At 37.1% G+C, this 15390-nt stretch overlaps 1 long non-coding RNA gene across 1 annotated transcript in view; it reads right to left on the reverse strand.

Moving 5' to 3' along the window:
- Nucleotides 1-15390, reverse strand: part of LOC106047538 (uncharacterized) — a 40349-nt gene that overhangs the window by 12239 nt on the left and 12720 nt on the right. Inside the window, exon 5 of the long non-coding RNA XR_001213827.3 lies at nt 10806-10991. This is a non-coding gene — a long non-coding RNA (uncharacterized lncRNA). The remainder of the gene's footprint in view (nt 1-10805; nt 10992-15390) is intronic.

Here is a 15390-nt window from a genome sequence, read left to right on the forward strand (position 1 = left end):
TAATCTAAAGTCAAATTGTTAACACATTGAAATAAACAAATAAGGCAAAATGCTTTTTAATTATATGTCTGCATTTCCCCAGTTCTAAGCAGAATTATTGTGGACAACATAAAATTCAGAACGTTTTAAGCAAAAATAATAGTGTAATTGGATAGTGATTATAGAGTTCTAAACACCTAAAATGGAAAATGTCGTAAATACTATGACTATTCAACATAATGTCAGTGTAAAAATATATACTGCTTAATGCTTCAGGTTATTCTCACATGGCTACATAGCAGTTATTATATCCTCTGCTTGGGCTTAGAACGGGTATATACATACGTGTCTGTGTGTGTACACATACGCACACATATAGATATATACATATAAGTATGCATGAATGGGGAAATGGGATGTTCTTTAGTGTGTTCTCATTTACCTTTTAGTCAGAACTAAACAGGAACACAATTCATGTAGACTCATAGAAATTATTAGTGTTTGAAGAAAACAGTATGCACACACAATAAAAAGGTGTTTTTTATCATCAAATTGTCAACTAGAAATAGGTTTCCACATGCCAGGATCTCACTATAATTACAGAAACAAGAAAATTAGTATAGAAGTAAAACAGCATACTAAAAGTAAAGACAGGCTATTACACAATTTCAATATTGAATTATAAAAATAAAGGCAGAATGAAAGTAAACAGAAAAAGATTTTCTCTAAGAATTTTCTAGGTACTCCTTTTTATAAATTCCAATTTTATAAAAAACAAGCAAACAAACAAAAAGCAAAAAGAATGGATACCAAAAATATTCCCTTGCACTTAGATAAGGAAGCTGTTTAACATCTCAGACACAGCTCTCAAGTATTTAACCCCATTTTAAACTGGAGAAACACAAAAAATAAATTATCTCAGCTACTCAGCCAAAATGAGTATTACCCCTAACATACCTTGAATTAATTCAGACTAAAGAATTAGGCTCTCCGCCTGCAAATAAATAAACAAATAACAAATCCTGGTGGCCCTAGATTATTTGTGCCTTTCCCACAGAACTAAGAAGCTTTGTGGATGACCCTGCCTGCCTCTCAGGAATGGTATTTGTGGTAAATGTAAGAGATCATACGAAGCCAGCATGAGAGAAAGGAAATGCTGTGAAGGAGGAGATAAGTAGAGAGCACCAACAGGGAAGCAGGGAGTCAGAGTCTGAAAATAGCATTTATTCTAGGAATTGAATTAAGGCTCTAGCCACAAAAAGGGTACTCAAAATAATAGTGCAGTATTGAAATATAAGGTTTCCATTCCATACTTATAACTTAATACTGTACAAAGACAATACAATTTCAGTCAATTGGAAAAAAATAAAAATTAAAAAAAAATAATCTTGTAAGTATAAACCACATTCTTAGGATGTTTATAGTGTTTTCCCAAGTTTCTTTCCCAAGGATGATCTGGGACTAAGTCCAAATGGGGAAAGCGGCCAGTGGAGGAAGAAATAGATCAGTGCCAACCATAGAGCCTTATAGTGCCAACATAAAAAATATAGTGACTATTAAATAACTTGAGAGTTTTCTCAAGAATGGGAATGCCATAAAAACTTCTTCCTCAAATTAAGCCTGGTATTTTTATAAATGAAAAGTAGAGTTGATTGGGGATTTTCCAAAATTAAAAACCAAAATACAATCCCCGAACTCAAAAGCAGAGGATGAAATATTTCAGCATGCCACTAGGACATTTCATAAACAGTTTCATAAACAGAGTTAGAATAGAATGGAGGTATGAAGACCAAGCCTTCAGGATTCATTACTCAAGTTCCAGAGTAAATTAGGTGAAGATGAATCTAAAGCTTTTGGTTGAGCTCAGAAAGAACTAAGTATCTGGAAATGTTAAGATGTGTAGTTTAGCTTGGAGTGACAAAACATAACAAGAGAATGGGATGCCATGAAATTTGATTTGCATGTAAAAGAGTATCAATATTTTGTCTGACACTGAACAAATTTTGAAACCTTGCCATTTTCACAAGATGGAAGTCTTGATTTGCCACCAATTCTGATAACTTTAATTTCACTTTAATTCTGAAACCCTGCATACTGTTAAACAAAAGATGTGAGTGCACCATGGTGTGAGAGGAGAGCCAGGTAAAGCTCTGGGGTGGATGTCATGAGCCTCGCTTTAGGTTGTAGACCAGAAGACCAGAAAACTCTTTCATCTCAAATGCAGATTTTATTCAAATATAAGCCAATGTAATTAACCTTTTAAAGACACAAAAGTTAGAATGGCTAATTCAGACAGGATAGAAATAAAAATGTATATAAACAAGTCTCTATCCATTACATCCTTGCAGGCAAGTTCTTGCTTCTCTGCTTGGTTACTACAATCACAGTGGCTTTCGATTCTAATTTGATTTGGATTTTGGCCAGCTCCCTCCGATCCCTAAAATGTTTCTCTCTGCCACTGTGGGGGCTTTGTTAGGGGTCAGTCCCTGCTCCTTTCAATGTTAATTCTAAGGGCTCTAGCAGCTGCCTTCTTGCCATGACTCTCCCATTCTCAGAACCCTTCTGCTTCCCTGGAACCAGTGGCCATCTCTCAGCCCTCTGGAGGCACCACCTGAGCGCACCACACTTTGCCAAAAGAGGCATCATATTACAGGCAAAATGAGAACAAACTGTCCAGCACCTGTAACAAAATCTGTTTTTATTTAGTTTTAAAATCTGGTATTTGGACCACAGAACTGCACTGTTTGTCAAGATAACAGCTTTTCTGATTTAGTCAGTATAAAAGCATCAATTATTTGACTATATGAGAAGAATGTTTTTTCCTCATGGTGAATCCATTGCCAATATTAATTAGCTTTATCTCTGTATGAGATTTTTTTCTGTCTAAGAAACTCTTCTGATAAAGTCTTTCATAAGTTTAAAGCTTTATGTAAGCTTTCCAGCCTCAATGATTCTATGATTCTATGTTCAACGTACTTAACAGCTTTTACATCAGCATGATAATTTTTGACTTTTTAGAATGTACCTTTTTTTATAATAGCAAATTAAGGAAAATATTTAAGATATATCACCTCCAAAGGAGAAACAATTCCAACATTATTCAAAAGAGCACAAAGAAAATTGCTTGAACCACCAAGCAAAATAATATAGGTGTATATTGATGATATACAGGCAGCTTGGAAGTGACGAGAGCAAATTTTGTGCCAATATTCTGCTGATAGAAGAAGACACTGAACAGAAAATTCAAACATAAGCTGAGGGGTCTCAATGAAGTAGTGACTCCCCACTTGCTATATCCAGGAAGATGATGTAAACCAGTAAGATCTCTGCCCAGTTCAGGCCACTTGACTGCAAATAGTTAATTGCAATAAAAGCTGCCTTTTTTTTTTCTGAAAAAAATGGTTACACATTTTAAAATGTATTCTTCCTACTGTAGATTACTTCAGCAATTATCTGTAACTCTTGTTCCATACATAGACTAGAACCAACACCTTTACGTATAGACATCCTTAGTCAGACATTTTACATGAAATATGTTTAATTTAATAAAATAAAATAAATAAAATAAATTTCCATGGCATTATTCACATAAATAAATTTAAATTTCTGAGTGGAAAATATGGTTCCAAATTAGGGATATGTCAATGCAGTCACCAAACGTACTTGTAAAATCAAGTGTTCATTCACACTTATTTTCATTATAAAGAGAAAAATCTGGTATTTCTCTATAGAAACAATCTCACTTCTTGTAAATATGTCATCTGATAATGAGATTCGCATATCTAAAAGTGGGGATATGATAGATGCAGAACTTAGTCTTCACAAACATCTTGCTCAATGAACAGGCAAACCTTTTGTGTCTTCTGAAGATGTCTCTGGACAATCTCACAGGACACAGCATTAGTTGCAGAAGGTACAAGAATTATTTTAAATAGAATATGAAAGAGTTTAGAGTATGGAATTGATCATAAATTGTAACAGTTTGATTATTTCCCTGTTCTGTGGAGTCTTTCATAATGAAAATGTTGAAGAACAATTCCAAGTAATTAAGAGTTATAGATGGATGTAAGGTGCTAAAACCTAAAAATAAATATAGATAAGAGATCCAGGAAGAAAATGAGGAAAAAAACATAATTGAAAAAGAGGTATCTGTACAGCCATCTGGTTAAAAGCATTAGTCATATTTAGACTGCATCCAATATCATCTTGAGTGAACATGTAACCTATGCACTAGAGAGAAAACGAGGCAAGTACCTGGTAATGGAGTAAAATGGTACATGGGAACAGATTGGAGAAGCTTTCACCTATATATTTTTTTTAACTTAATCCTGTCAAGATATCCATGATGAAAACAATATTTAATACACAAATATCAGTCTTAACTTATTAGAAGTAATGCTCTTTACTTGATTTTCTTCTAATGGTCTTCCATCATGAAAATTTATTTTTATTCAGGAAGTCTCAGATTAAATATTTATTCAGATCAGCAGTCTGATAAAATAAAAAATGAAAGTTGATTTAAATTGTATTCTGTACACACAGAGAAAATCTACACATTCAAGTGGAAAGGAATTTATTTACAATATGAGAAATGAAGATTTAAAAACATCCTTTATAATTAGTTAAAAACTCGAAATCTTTAAATAGTCAGAGACACTTTATGTTCTCTATGTGTCCCTTTTTAATAATTTTAAGGCCAGAAGGTTCTCATCAGGCTTTCTAGCATTAGAATACCCCCCTTCCCCCCCTCCCTCCCCCTCCCCCAGGTTTTATGGGAGACCCTGATATTTTTGTGGATGGTGTCCAGAGCAAAATAGATCCATGTTTCCAGCAGCTTTTGAGCCTGGACTTTCCATCTCCACCTGATATTTGCCTAGCCTGTAATGGCACACCTACTTAATGCAGTATATTGCGTATAAAGTTCCCTAGACGTGCGTAAATACTAGTGTCAAGCAGAGGTGCTCCTTTAGCCCCAGTGGTGCTTTTTCAGGGCTAGTTCATGAGGGTGGTGTGCCCACCATGCTTTTGGCTACAGAGTAAACGCAAGTATCTCGGTGTAGCACTGTACTGGGCCATGTAGTTTTACCATTTATTTTCCGCATTCAATGGGAAGACAGAGGTGCTTCTCTAAAGCATTGCATGTTATCTGTCTTGATGTCTATTGCAAGATAAGTTCACTTATGCTCTGAATGGTTGTGTTTCGTACTGGGTCCTCCAGGACCTTTCCAGAGCTTAGGAAAGTATTTTTATCCCAGTTGAAAAGAAGGGAAATGATGTGCAGAAAATTTCTTATTGCTTAGAATTAGCAATAATGACATGCTCTGGCAATTCAAAATGGGGAAAAAATGGTGATTGGACAGAAACACAACAGAAATCTATGGAGATGTGCATATTGGGATGATACATTCAGACCAGCTAAATCAGGACAATTGACAATTATTACCTCTTGTAAAGGTGATATAGGATTCTAGAGGGAAACTGAAGGAAGTGTGATCTAACATTTTAATTTCCTACTTAACAAGTTTGACTTTTATTTAATCAGACAACCCAGTCTATTATTAATTTTTAAGACTGTTCAAACCAATGTCTTATAATCATTAATGAAGCTGTTTGTTTAAATGAACAAATATGTCAAAGTACTTTAGTACCAAATCAACACTAAAGCATAAAAACTCCTTGTTTTATAGGGCATTTGATGTACGCCAGTGTGCTTTGACATATTTACCAATAGATGAAGAAAAATGAGAGGCCTATGTGGTAAGTGAGGGGTCCTGAAGAACAGTTTACCAAAATGTTAGAAGTATTCTTCTGCCAAACAAGATTGCTGTAATTGAAAACATCAGAAGTATTGAGATCTCCTACATGGGTGTCTTGTTCTTAAAAGATCAGCATAATACCATGTGACCTCCCTTTCTAATGGCTGCATGAATGATTGCAAGGGGAAGCTTACCCTTTGAATGCAGTAAGTTTCCACAATGCATAAGCTTTTGCTACTGAGAAACTATATTTTCAGAAGCATTTGTTCTTATTCAAATACAATGTTAAAGTCTGATAAATATCTTTATTCATATTAGAAAAATTCTAATCTCATGAATTTTTCCTTTGTGAATTGGTTATGGGGATAATTATAACCATAATTATACATCCTCTAAAGATTCATGAACATAAGGTTCAGTGAGGATGAGTATGCCAGAAGGAAGATTATGTCTTCTTACCCATCTAGTGCTCTCAAAATGCCAGGAAATTTTTTTATAAGAAGAAGAATATTGATAGAATAAATTAATAAATGATAATTTATTTAGATTTTGTAACTGCTTTTTGACAAAATTCCTCACATTGAACTAATAAAGAAATTCAGTAGGATCAAGGGAATTTATTGCCATGGACTAGAAACTGTTTAAGACACAAACTAACCAACCAAACAACAATAATAAAAAACACAAGCCAAACTAATGATGATGGAAGGTGAAGGAAAATCAGAAAGCAAATGGAATATTAGGCTTCAACAGGCTGGTATGAAGAATAAAAAAGAGAAAGTTCATAATCCCATTTATAATTCAAGATATAACTGCTGCAATAGGGATACTGTCCTCAGGTTAACCTATCTCAAAATATTCTTTCTAAAAGTGCAGATGAGAGTAATAAGAAAGATTAGGAAGAGACTGAATAGCCTGTACTAAGAATCTGTTAGAGTCAATTACATAAACAAACCTAAGGAACTATCTTATCCCCACCCATGCTGCAACATGCTAATCTCAGATGACTTGTTCCAGTTTAAGAATAACATTTAACCTAGTGGAAATTCAGACAATCAGAACTGTCCTGTTCAGGTACCAGTCAGGCATCCTCCTGCAGATTCAACAGTCCTAGATTGTGATTCAGCCCTGATGCCCAGGAAGGATCAGTGAAGGAAACAGAATTTAACATGAATGAAGTTCACAGTTGTTGATGCATGTGTAAAATGCAGGCTCTGTTTAGGTTACATTTCTTCTAATTTAAGTCCCAAAGCGTGACTGCTTCTTTTATCTGCTTGTATCTGTATGTATCTGCACTTTAGCAGTGATTCTTCTTATGAAATAGATGTGCCTAATATCTCTCTTTGGTTTAGGGACTGATAATATGTCTTCAGTGACTGCAATGCCATCTCAAACAAGTGGCAGATATCCCGAAAGCAGGCAAAGATAGGTAGTGACAGTTTTGGGGTCTTGAACTCTGAAATGGGAAATTTGATGATTCTTCCATTTCAACCTGCACTATTTGTTCAAGTGGCAGGAGAGAATGTGTGAAGAGCATTATCTCACTACTTCTGCCATTTGTTAAGGCAGAAGAGCAGCCCAAGGAACAAGACCTGCTGCAAAGATGCTTGCTTATAAAGTAGCTGCCTGTTTGGGGAATTCCCTGAAGGTGAAGAGGGTGAACTATGCAGAAGGGATTAGGGTCCCTATCCTAGATATCATGAGCTGGAAAGACACACGAACATCTGAAAATCTCTGCTGATGGTATGATACGGTATCTGGAAACCTAACTCCTCAATTTAGGAGGAATAAAACTAAGCTGATCTAGTCTTTATTTTCTCTCCCAAGAATCATTTCCACTTCAGTGGAAAATGAAGCTTCTTCTAAAACAAAATCACCTGCATTCGTGAAGAGCTTTGAGATCATTCTAAACTAAAGCTGCTTACCACAATCTAATTCATTTACACTCATTTTATAGCACAGTGAAAGTCAAATGAAACACATTTTCCCAGACAAAATTTCCCATCTTTCCCTCTCACCATTTCTACTTACATTCTCAAATAGTTAAAATAGCCTCTCCTTTTCCAGAAGAGTTCTCCTCCCTGAGCCTCAGTTCTCAGATTCAGATTACAAAATTAACTGTGAAAAGGATGGTGTAAATGACATGGAAAATCTGTAAGTGCATTAATGCCACAACTAGCTAGAAAACTAGTGACATCTTTATGCTACATCCCTTCTGTACTTCATTTTTCGCTGCTGCGTTCTGCTGTTAACCTTTGTCCTGTGCTGTTCAGAAAGTGCCCATATTATCTGAGTGAGGCTCTGAGGCTTAATAATTTAGCTTATTGGTTTGAGCTGGCACAAAATGTGGCAGAACTGATGGCAGAAATAAGACAAAAATAGATTTGATGGAATTAATGGAGCACTTGTGGGCAGGAGTTGGCTTAACACATTAAAGATTTTTTTTTCCTAGCTTGACAGTGAAATGCAGGGCTGTATCTACAGGGGATGGAGTTAACAGGGACTGATAAATCAGTGTAATGCAATAGCTGAAACCACAGCTACATGGGAAAGAGCCCAGAGAAAGCCAGGGCTGCATGCCACTTGGGCAGCACTGCTGGTGGTACTTGGCTTAGGGAGGGTGATAAAATGGGTAAAGGAAATTATGTCTATAAGCAGCCACTAAAATGTGCACTTTGATCCCCTCTGGAACATGTGACATAACAGGACTGAGCTATCCATCCCCAGTCCCTTAAATCCACTGTCTCATAGTTGTGGTGTAGAAGTCATTTGCTTTTCTATTAGCCACAGCAGGAAGGGGACAGGGGATGCCCACGGTGTCAGGGGTGAGTCTTTGGGACAGGGGATACCCATGGTGTCAGGGGTGAGCCTTTCATTCCTCAGGCTAGTGCTTTGGGTCTTCCGAAGCTCCCAGGTGTTTTCAGTGCTCTCAGGCATTCTATGGTCCCATACAAATGAAGGAAAGGCCCCTGAATCTTGTGATCTTACTTGTGATCAGGACAGGAAAGACAGGAGCAACACATGGCTCCCTTATCTTCAGGAAATTTAAAAAAAAAAAAAAAAAAAAGGAGAGAGGGAGAGGGAGAGGGCTGACTTCATTTCTGAGGGAAATACCAGGATGTCTTGGGGGAAGTTCTAGACATGTTCTTATATCATTCTATACCTGAGCCTGTCCCACTTGCAGATTGCCCCGTAGAGAGATTTTCTGTGTACCTTCTTCCTTCAGATAGCAGAAGGAAGAAATAGCATTTCTGGCTTTAAGAAGTTGCAACACAATTCACAGATTTCAACTGTGACTCCCTGAACTCTTGCTCCAGGATGGCCAGTAGCCAGCCTCCAACTTCAGGGTGAATTTGTGCAGTTTTGGAGCAATGCCTAAAAGGCTCGAGGATGTTTTTGTTTCTTTTCAGGGAACAATGAAATCCTCCTGCACATGAGTGGTGAGCTAAGGGAAGAACAGTGCCCTTTGAAGGAGGGAGTTCTGTAGATCTACCCCTTCATAAAAGATGCTAGCATCATCTTTTATTCATTATAACTGTCCAAGTGAAAAGGAAAGAGAAACATAATGATTTGGCCTTCAGACTGACAATCTTGAGCAAATTCACCTTGGTAAAATACCCCATCCATGCTGTGGCACAGCACATCAGCAGGCTGGCTGGAAGATCCCACGTGCTGGCCAGAGTGACTGAACAGGCAGTCTGAAGCCCAGAACATCAAGTCCTGCCTGTTTTGCTGCTGTTGAGCCCTAGTTTTGTTTTCCTCACTAAGCAACAGTTATGCTGGTCTGACAACACCATGGAAACTATTTTTCTGAGGTTTCCCCCAGAGTTTGGAACAGTTTGTTGTACAACATGCTATCATCACTAATTTCTGGCAAGCAAAATTACTTTGAGTAAAGAAAAAATAAAATTTGAGAGGGTAGTTAAAAGAGAATACTCTAGAGAAAACTTTTTTTTTTTTTTTTTGTGGAGATAGAAAGTAAGAAGGAGATTTTCTTACATATTTTAATTATGCAATGATGTTAGAAAGGAGACCTTAAAGGTTGCTGATACATATAAAAAAAAAAAAAAGTGAAGAAAATTTAAAAGTAAAAGCTTCTGCTTAGCAGAATTCAAAACTACTAAATACAAAACTTTCATTTCAGAAAAGATGGCCTGATAGAGTAAGGATACGCAGAGAAAGCAATGTGTAATTGCTTCATATTTGTAATGAATATACGTCTTTCATATTTATCAATGGTAGAAATGGTTAAAACATACTGAGAAAATACTGTACATCAAAAGCTGCAGTTTGTTGTAGACAAAAGCATGGCACAAACATGAGAGGTGTGTAAGGGATTAAGGTTTGTTTTGTGAGGAAAGTGTGAGTATGAAGAGATTCTGCTGCTCTGGACAATGCAGGTCACCACATACACAAAAGTATGGCTCGGGTGTTTGAAAAAAGCTGGTGCAGTGATTCTCCCATTTTTTCCCTTCCCTTTCCACAAGAGCCAGTGCTTACATTCCACACCTGATGTTAAAAATATGCTTAGCAAATGTGGCAAACTACTGATGATCCAAGCATCACATTGTAGGATCTGAATAGGTTAGTTCAATGGGCCAAGTCCAATTGCATGACATTCAACAAGGCTAACTGCTGGGTCCTGCCCTTGGGTCGCAACGACCCCATGAAGTGTATAGGCTTGGGGAAGAGTGGCTGAAAAGTTGCCAGGCAGGAAAGGACTTGGGGGTGCTGGCTGACAGCAGCATGAATATGAGCCACCAGTGTGCCCAGGTGGGCAGGAATGTCAACGGCATCCTGGCCTGCACCAGAAATAGAGTGGCCAGCAGAACCAGGGAAGTGATTGTCCCCTTGTGTGCAGCACTGGTGAGGCTGCACCTTGAACGGTGTGTTCAGTTTTGGGCCCCTCACTACAAGGAGGTTACTGAGATGCTCAAGTGTGTGCAGGAGTAATGAAGCTGTTGAAGAGACTAGAAAGCAAGGCCTCATAAGGAGCGGCTGAGGGAACTGGTGTTGTTTGGTCTGGAGAAAAGGAGACTGAGGGGAGATCATCTCTCTCTCTACACCTACCTGAAAGGAGGTTGCAGCAAGGAGAGCGTTAGTCTCTTTTCTCAGGTGACAAGTGATAGGATGCAAGGAAACGGTCTCCAGTTGTGCCAGTGGAGGTTCAGACTGGACGTTGGAAAGAATTTTTCCACAGAGAGGATGGCCAAGCATTGGAACAGGCTGCCCAGGGAAGTGGTGGTGTCGTCATCCCTGGAGGTATTTAAGAGACATGCAGAAGTGACACAAAGGGACATGGGTTAGTGATGGGACTCGGTAGGTCAAGTTGATAATTGGACTTGATGAACTTTAAGGTATTTTCCAACCTAAATGATTCTATGATTATATGATTCTATTTTCCAGTGGAATGAAGGAACACAGGAGTGAAGGATGAAAGACACAAGCATTTATTGAACAAGAGGGAAAAAAAATAAAAAACAGAAAACAAAACTCCTTCACCCCCTCTGACCCAGATCACAAGTATTGTAAGATTTTTGCATAGAATACCTTTCTTTTGCTGGCTGAGCCTTTTGGCTGTTTGAGTAAGTTGCACTAGTGGGTAATGCAGGCCAATTTGACTGTCCTTCTGTTCCTTATGAAGAGATTCCAGGGGGCTGCAAAAAGAGAATTTTCCCAACCGACTCTATAATAAGGTAATTTATGATTCATTGTACCATGCTTCAGCACAGGTCACTAGCTGTTAGGTCACAGACTGAGCACATCTATGCAAAAGTCAAGAAGATTGATTTTACTGCAGAAGAAACTCAAGGACCACTGTGATTCATCATCAATTACTATTGGTTCCTGTTGATGCCATGGCTTTAAAGAGAAACTTAATAAACAAGATATGAAGCAGGATGAATTCCTGCTCCCTAACAGTGAAATAAAAGATTTCGGGAAGTTAAATAAAACACTTCAAGGGAAGAGGTAAATCCTTTCAGAAACCAGTTGCAAAATGACTTCTGTAGCTGTTTCCACTTTGGTTGGAGAAGACTTGCCAGAAAGGTAGGACAAGTTGGGGGAGGAAAAAAATGGTCTTAAGAATATGGCAGTGACAACTGTATTTGATGACCATCAATTTCAAGCATATTTTGATGCCAAAACTGTTGAATGCTGCCTAAATCAAGACATTCTGAGAATCAAAAGTGCCTATGGCAAGCAATATTCGTTGTAAGTACTCAATGTCAGTGAAAATTAGGATATGTTTTCAGCAACCTAATACAGAATCACAGAGTCACAGAATCATTTGGTTTGGAAAAGACCTCTAAGATCATCAAGTCCAACCATAACCTAGGTATAGGTTTAACTACACATGCTTAGAAAATCTCACCAGTGTACATTTATGTAGAATATAATTCTGCCATTCTTAGTGATGAGTAGTAGCTGAATACGAGTGATTTTATTAAATAAATTGTGCTTTCAATATGAGTTAGACTTTTAGGACCAGGTCCAAAGATATTACAAAAGCTGCATCAACAAATATTTATTAAAGCAGTGGAGCATCCAAGGTGCATTGTATATTTGAAAACTGACAGGCAAGGCGAATGAAAATAAATCTAAACCAAGCCCAAAGGCGAAACTGGCTTTCTATTTGCTGCAACAAAAGCAATGACTAACAACCCTCTACTCTCTTTTTGCATTTCTAGAACATATATTTCCGAAGGCTTGGCATCACTGAATTGCTCACAAAATACTAAAATACAGAACTTGCCAAGCAACACAGTTTTCTTTCTTTCTTTCTTTCTTTCTTTCTTTCTTTCTTTCTTTCTTTCTTTCTTTCTTTCTTTCTTTCTTTCTTTCTTTCTTTCTTTCCTTCTTTCTTTCTTTCTTTCTTTCTTTCTTTCTTTCTTTCTTTCTTTCTTTCTTTCTTTCTTTCTTTCCTTCTTTCTTTCCTTCTTTCTTTCTTTCTTTCTTTCTTTCCTTCTTTCTTTCCTTCTTTCTTTCCTTCTTTCTTTCCTTCTTTCTTTCTTTCTTTTTCTTTTTCTTTCTTTCTTTCTTTCTTTCTTTCTTTCTTTCTTTCTTTCTTTCTTTCTTTCTTTCTTTCTTTCTTTTTCTTTCTTTTTCTTTCTTTCTTTCTTTTTCTTTCTTACTTACTTACTTACTTTTTCTCTGTATTAGTGATGAAATAAGCCCACATCAATGACCCTGCTATCTTGTAAACCTAGGTGTGTTACCAAGCAACCATTATATGCAACAGCACCTAACTTTTTTCCCTCTAAAAACACCTCAAACCTCACAAATCCTTCCACTTAGTGCTCTAATGAAAGTGGTATCTTTTACTGCTAAATGCTTACACATGTATTTTCTTTCAAATCTGCAGAGTGACAAAATGCTGGTTATCCTTTTCTGAACGTATCACTCTTCATTGCACAATGTGGTTAACAGATGTATATTTTTTTATTTCTATTGAACTATATGCTTCAGATAAGGCTATATTTGGAGACAAGTGTGTATTCTTTAGAAGCTAGTAACAATGTCAACAATTGTAATATGAGTAAAAAATGTGTGGGATCTGGATGACTATACCAAAGAGTTTATTGCAAGACAAATACAATTTTCTATCCTCAATGTTATGCAATTCTGAAACAGTAAATTAGTATATAGCTTTTCCAAGGTGTCAGTGGAAGATGCATATTTAGCATTCAGGTAATGGAAATGACAGAGCAATGTTTTCTGTACATTTTCTTATGGAAGACATTATGAGCTAATGAACTCCTGAATTTGGTAAAGCAAGACCAAGAATAACCTGGAGAAACTGCAAAAGTACAACTCATGAAGCAAGAAAAAATTAGTGACTAAATGGTGGTCAACATCTTCTTGCCAAAGCAGTGGGTTCTATGTGAAAGGAGAAACACTGCTTCCAAAAACCCTCAAAGCTCTGCAGTTAATCACAAGTCATCCCATGTTTCTACAGATAATAAAAACTCTAAAATTTAACACAGAGGACACAAAAAACGTTCCAACCAGGTTTGGCTGTGAGGAGACTTAAGTCAGATTGGAAGACGAGGTGTAAGAAACTTCTGTGTACGCTATCCATCAAAATGGCATCAGTGACAACCTGAAACCACTGTGCAATTAGCAGCTACCAGCACAGCCTTCCTGATGGATTACTGGCTGGTGATAAATCCAGCATAAGCAGAGAAATTGCCACTGATGCTGGGCAAAAGATCTCATAAGAAGAGAACAGCACTGTTGTAACTCATGTCTTCTGTATCCTGAGTCGAGCTTTTCTATGGAAAAGTCTCTGGTTTCTGTGCCACTAGAACTCTTTACTAACTTAACTCAGGATTAAAGAAACTTTAAAATTAAATATGAATACAGTTTTTCATATACTTCATGTGGTTTTGCAAACTTCAACAGGGCATCCCATCCTATTACAGAGTGGTATTACGGTATTACAGTATTACAGTGATCTCCATGTTGCATCAGTTACTCCTCTTCAGTGTTCCCTGAAGGCTGGAAGAGTCAGTGGAATTTTTGAAAGCCCAGAGACATTCAAAGCAACAAACAGCAGTAGCTATGGCATGAAAAGTGCACTCTGGAGCAAGGAATAGCAACAAAATAAGTAGAGTACTTATGCAAGCTTAGCAAAACTCTTGCAGAGAGCTAGCAATGACACTTGAGAGGCCAGTAAACTTATGCCAGTGGAATGCCAAGATGGAGATAAATGAATGACACCGTACACTTTGAGGCCAATCCACTTTACAGAATGTTTAAACTCCAGGGTAGTTTAAGCAACTAAAAATAAAACTTGTTTTGTTCTCTGAACAAATTACACAGAAAAAGCAAGAGGAAACAGTAAACACTCAAACCAGATATTCTTTTAACTGTCCACGTAGTTTCATTTTTTTGTCATTGGTACGTCTGTTAAGTGGAAGAGCTCCTCACATGGAGATAGGTATGAGCAAAAGGGGCCATTCACAGGATGGGTTCAACTGGGTGGTATAGGGGTCCTCTGAGGAGCAGAGCTCTGCTGTGACTCTGAGCTGAAGGATTACAATTGGCTGAAATAAAGTCATTTTGACAGGAAAAGATGGCATCCTGAAATAAATTGTATCCTCAGTGCAGGCCAGGAAAGAGAAAAAAAAAAAAAAAAAAAGATCAATGGGAAAAGACGTACTTTTACAGAATAAGAAAGAACTAAAACATTCAGAATAAGTAAATTTTCATCACCAGGAATTATGCAGTCACTGAACCTACTGACTGCTCCTGTTTCTGGTTAAATAACTAAATGACCCTGTAAAGGACTTTCCTGCTCTGATTTTCTATTAATCTATGATAGAAAGATAGCAGTAACTAGCAAGGCTAGTTCTAAGCATTTTGAAATTTGTTTGACTTTCGATCAACTTAAAAGGGCTTCAGTCAAGTCCTTTTGTTCTGAATTTTGAGATAATAAGTCATTTAAATGATAGAAGACTGAAAACAACAGCAGGGAGATATGTTCCTGATGAGTTTTATTCATGATAACACCTTCCTAAAAATTGAATTAATGTATACCAATTGTTATTAATGCAATCTCTCATAAAACAGAATTATTTAATTGGCCAACAGGAATACACTTATTAGATCTAATTGAGACAATGGCAGAACTGTTCACAGTGACATTTCAATC

The sequence above is a fragment of the Anser cygnoides genome, chromosome 3 (genome assembly GCF_040182565.1).
Source record: "Anser cygnoides isolate HZ-2024a breed goose chromosome 3, Taihu_goose_T2T_genome, whole genome shotgun sequence".
NCBI classification, from domain to species: Eukaryota; Metazoa; Chordata; class Aves; order Anseriformes; family Anatidae; genus Anser; species Anser cygnoides.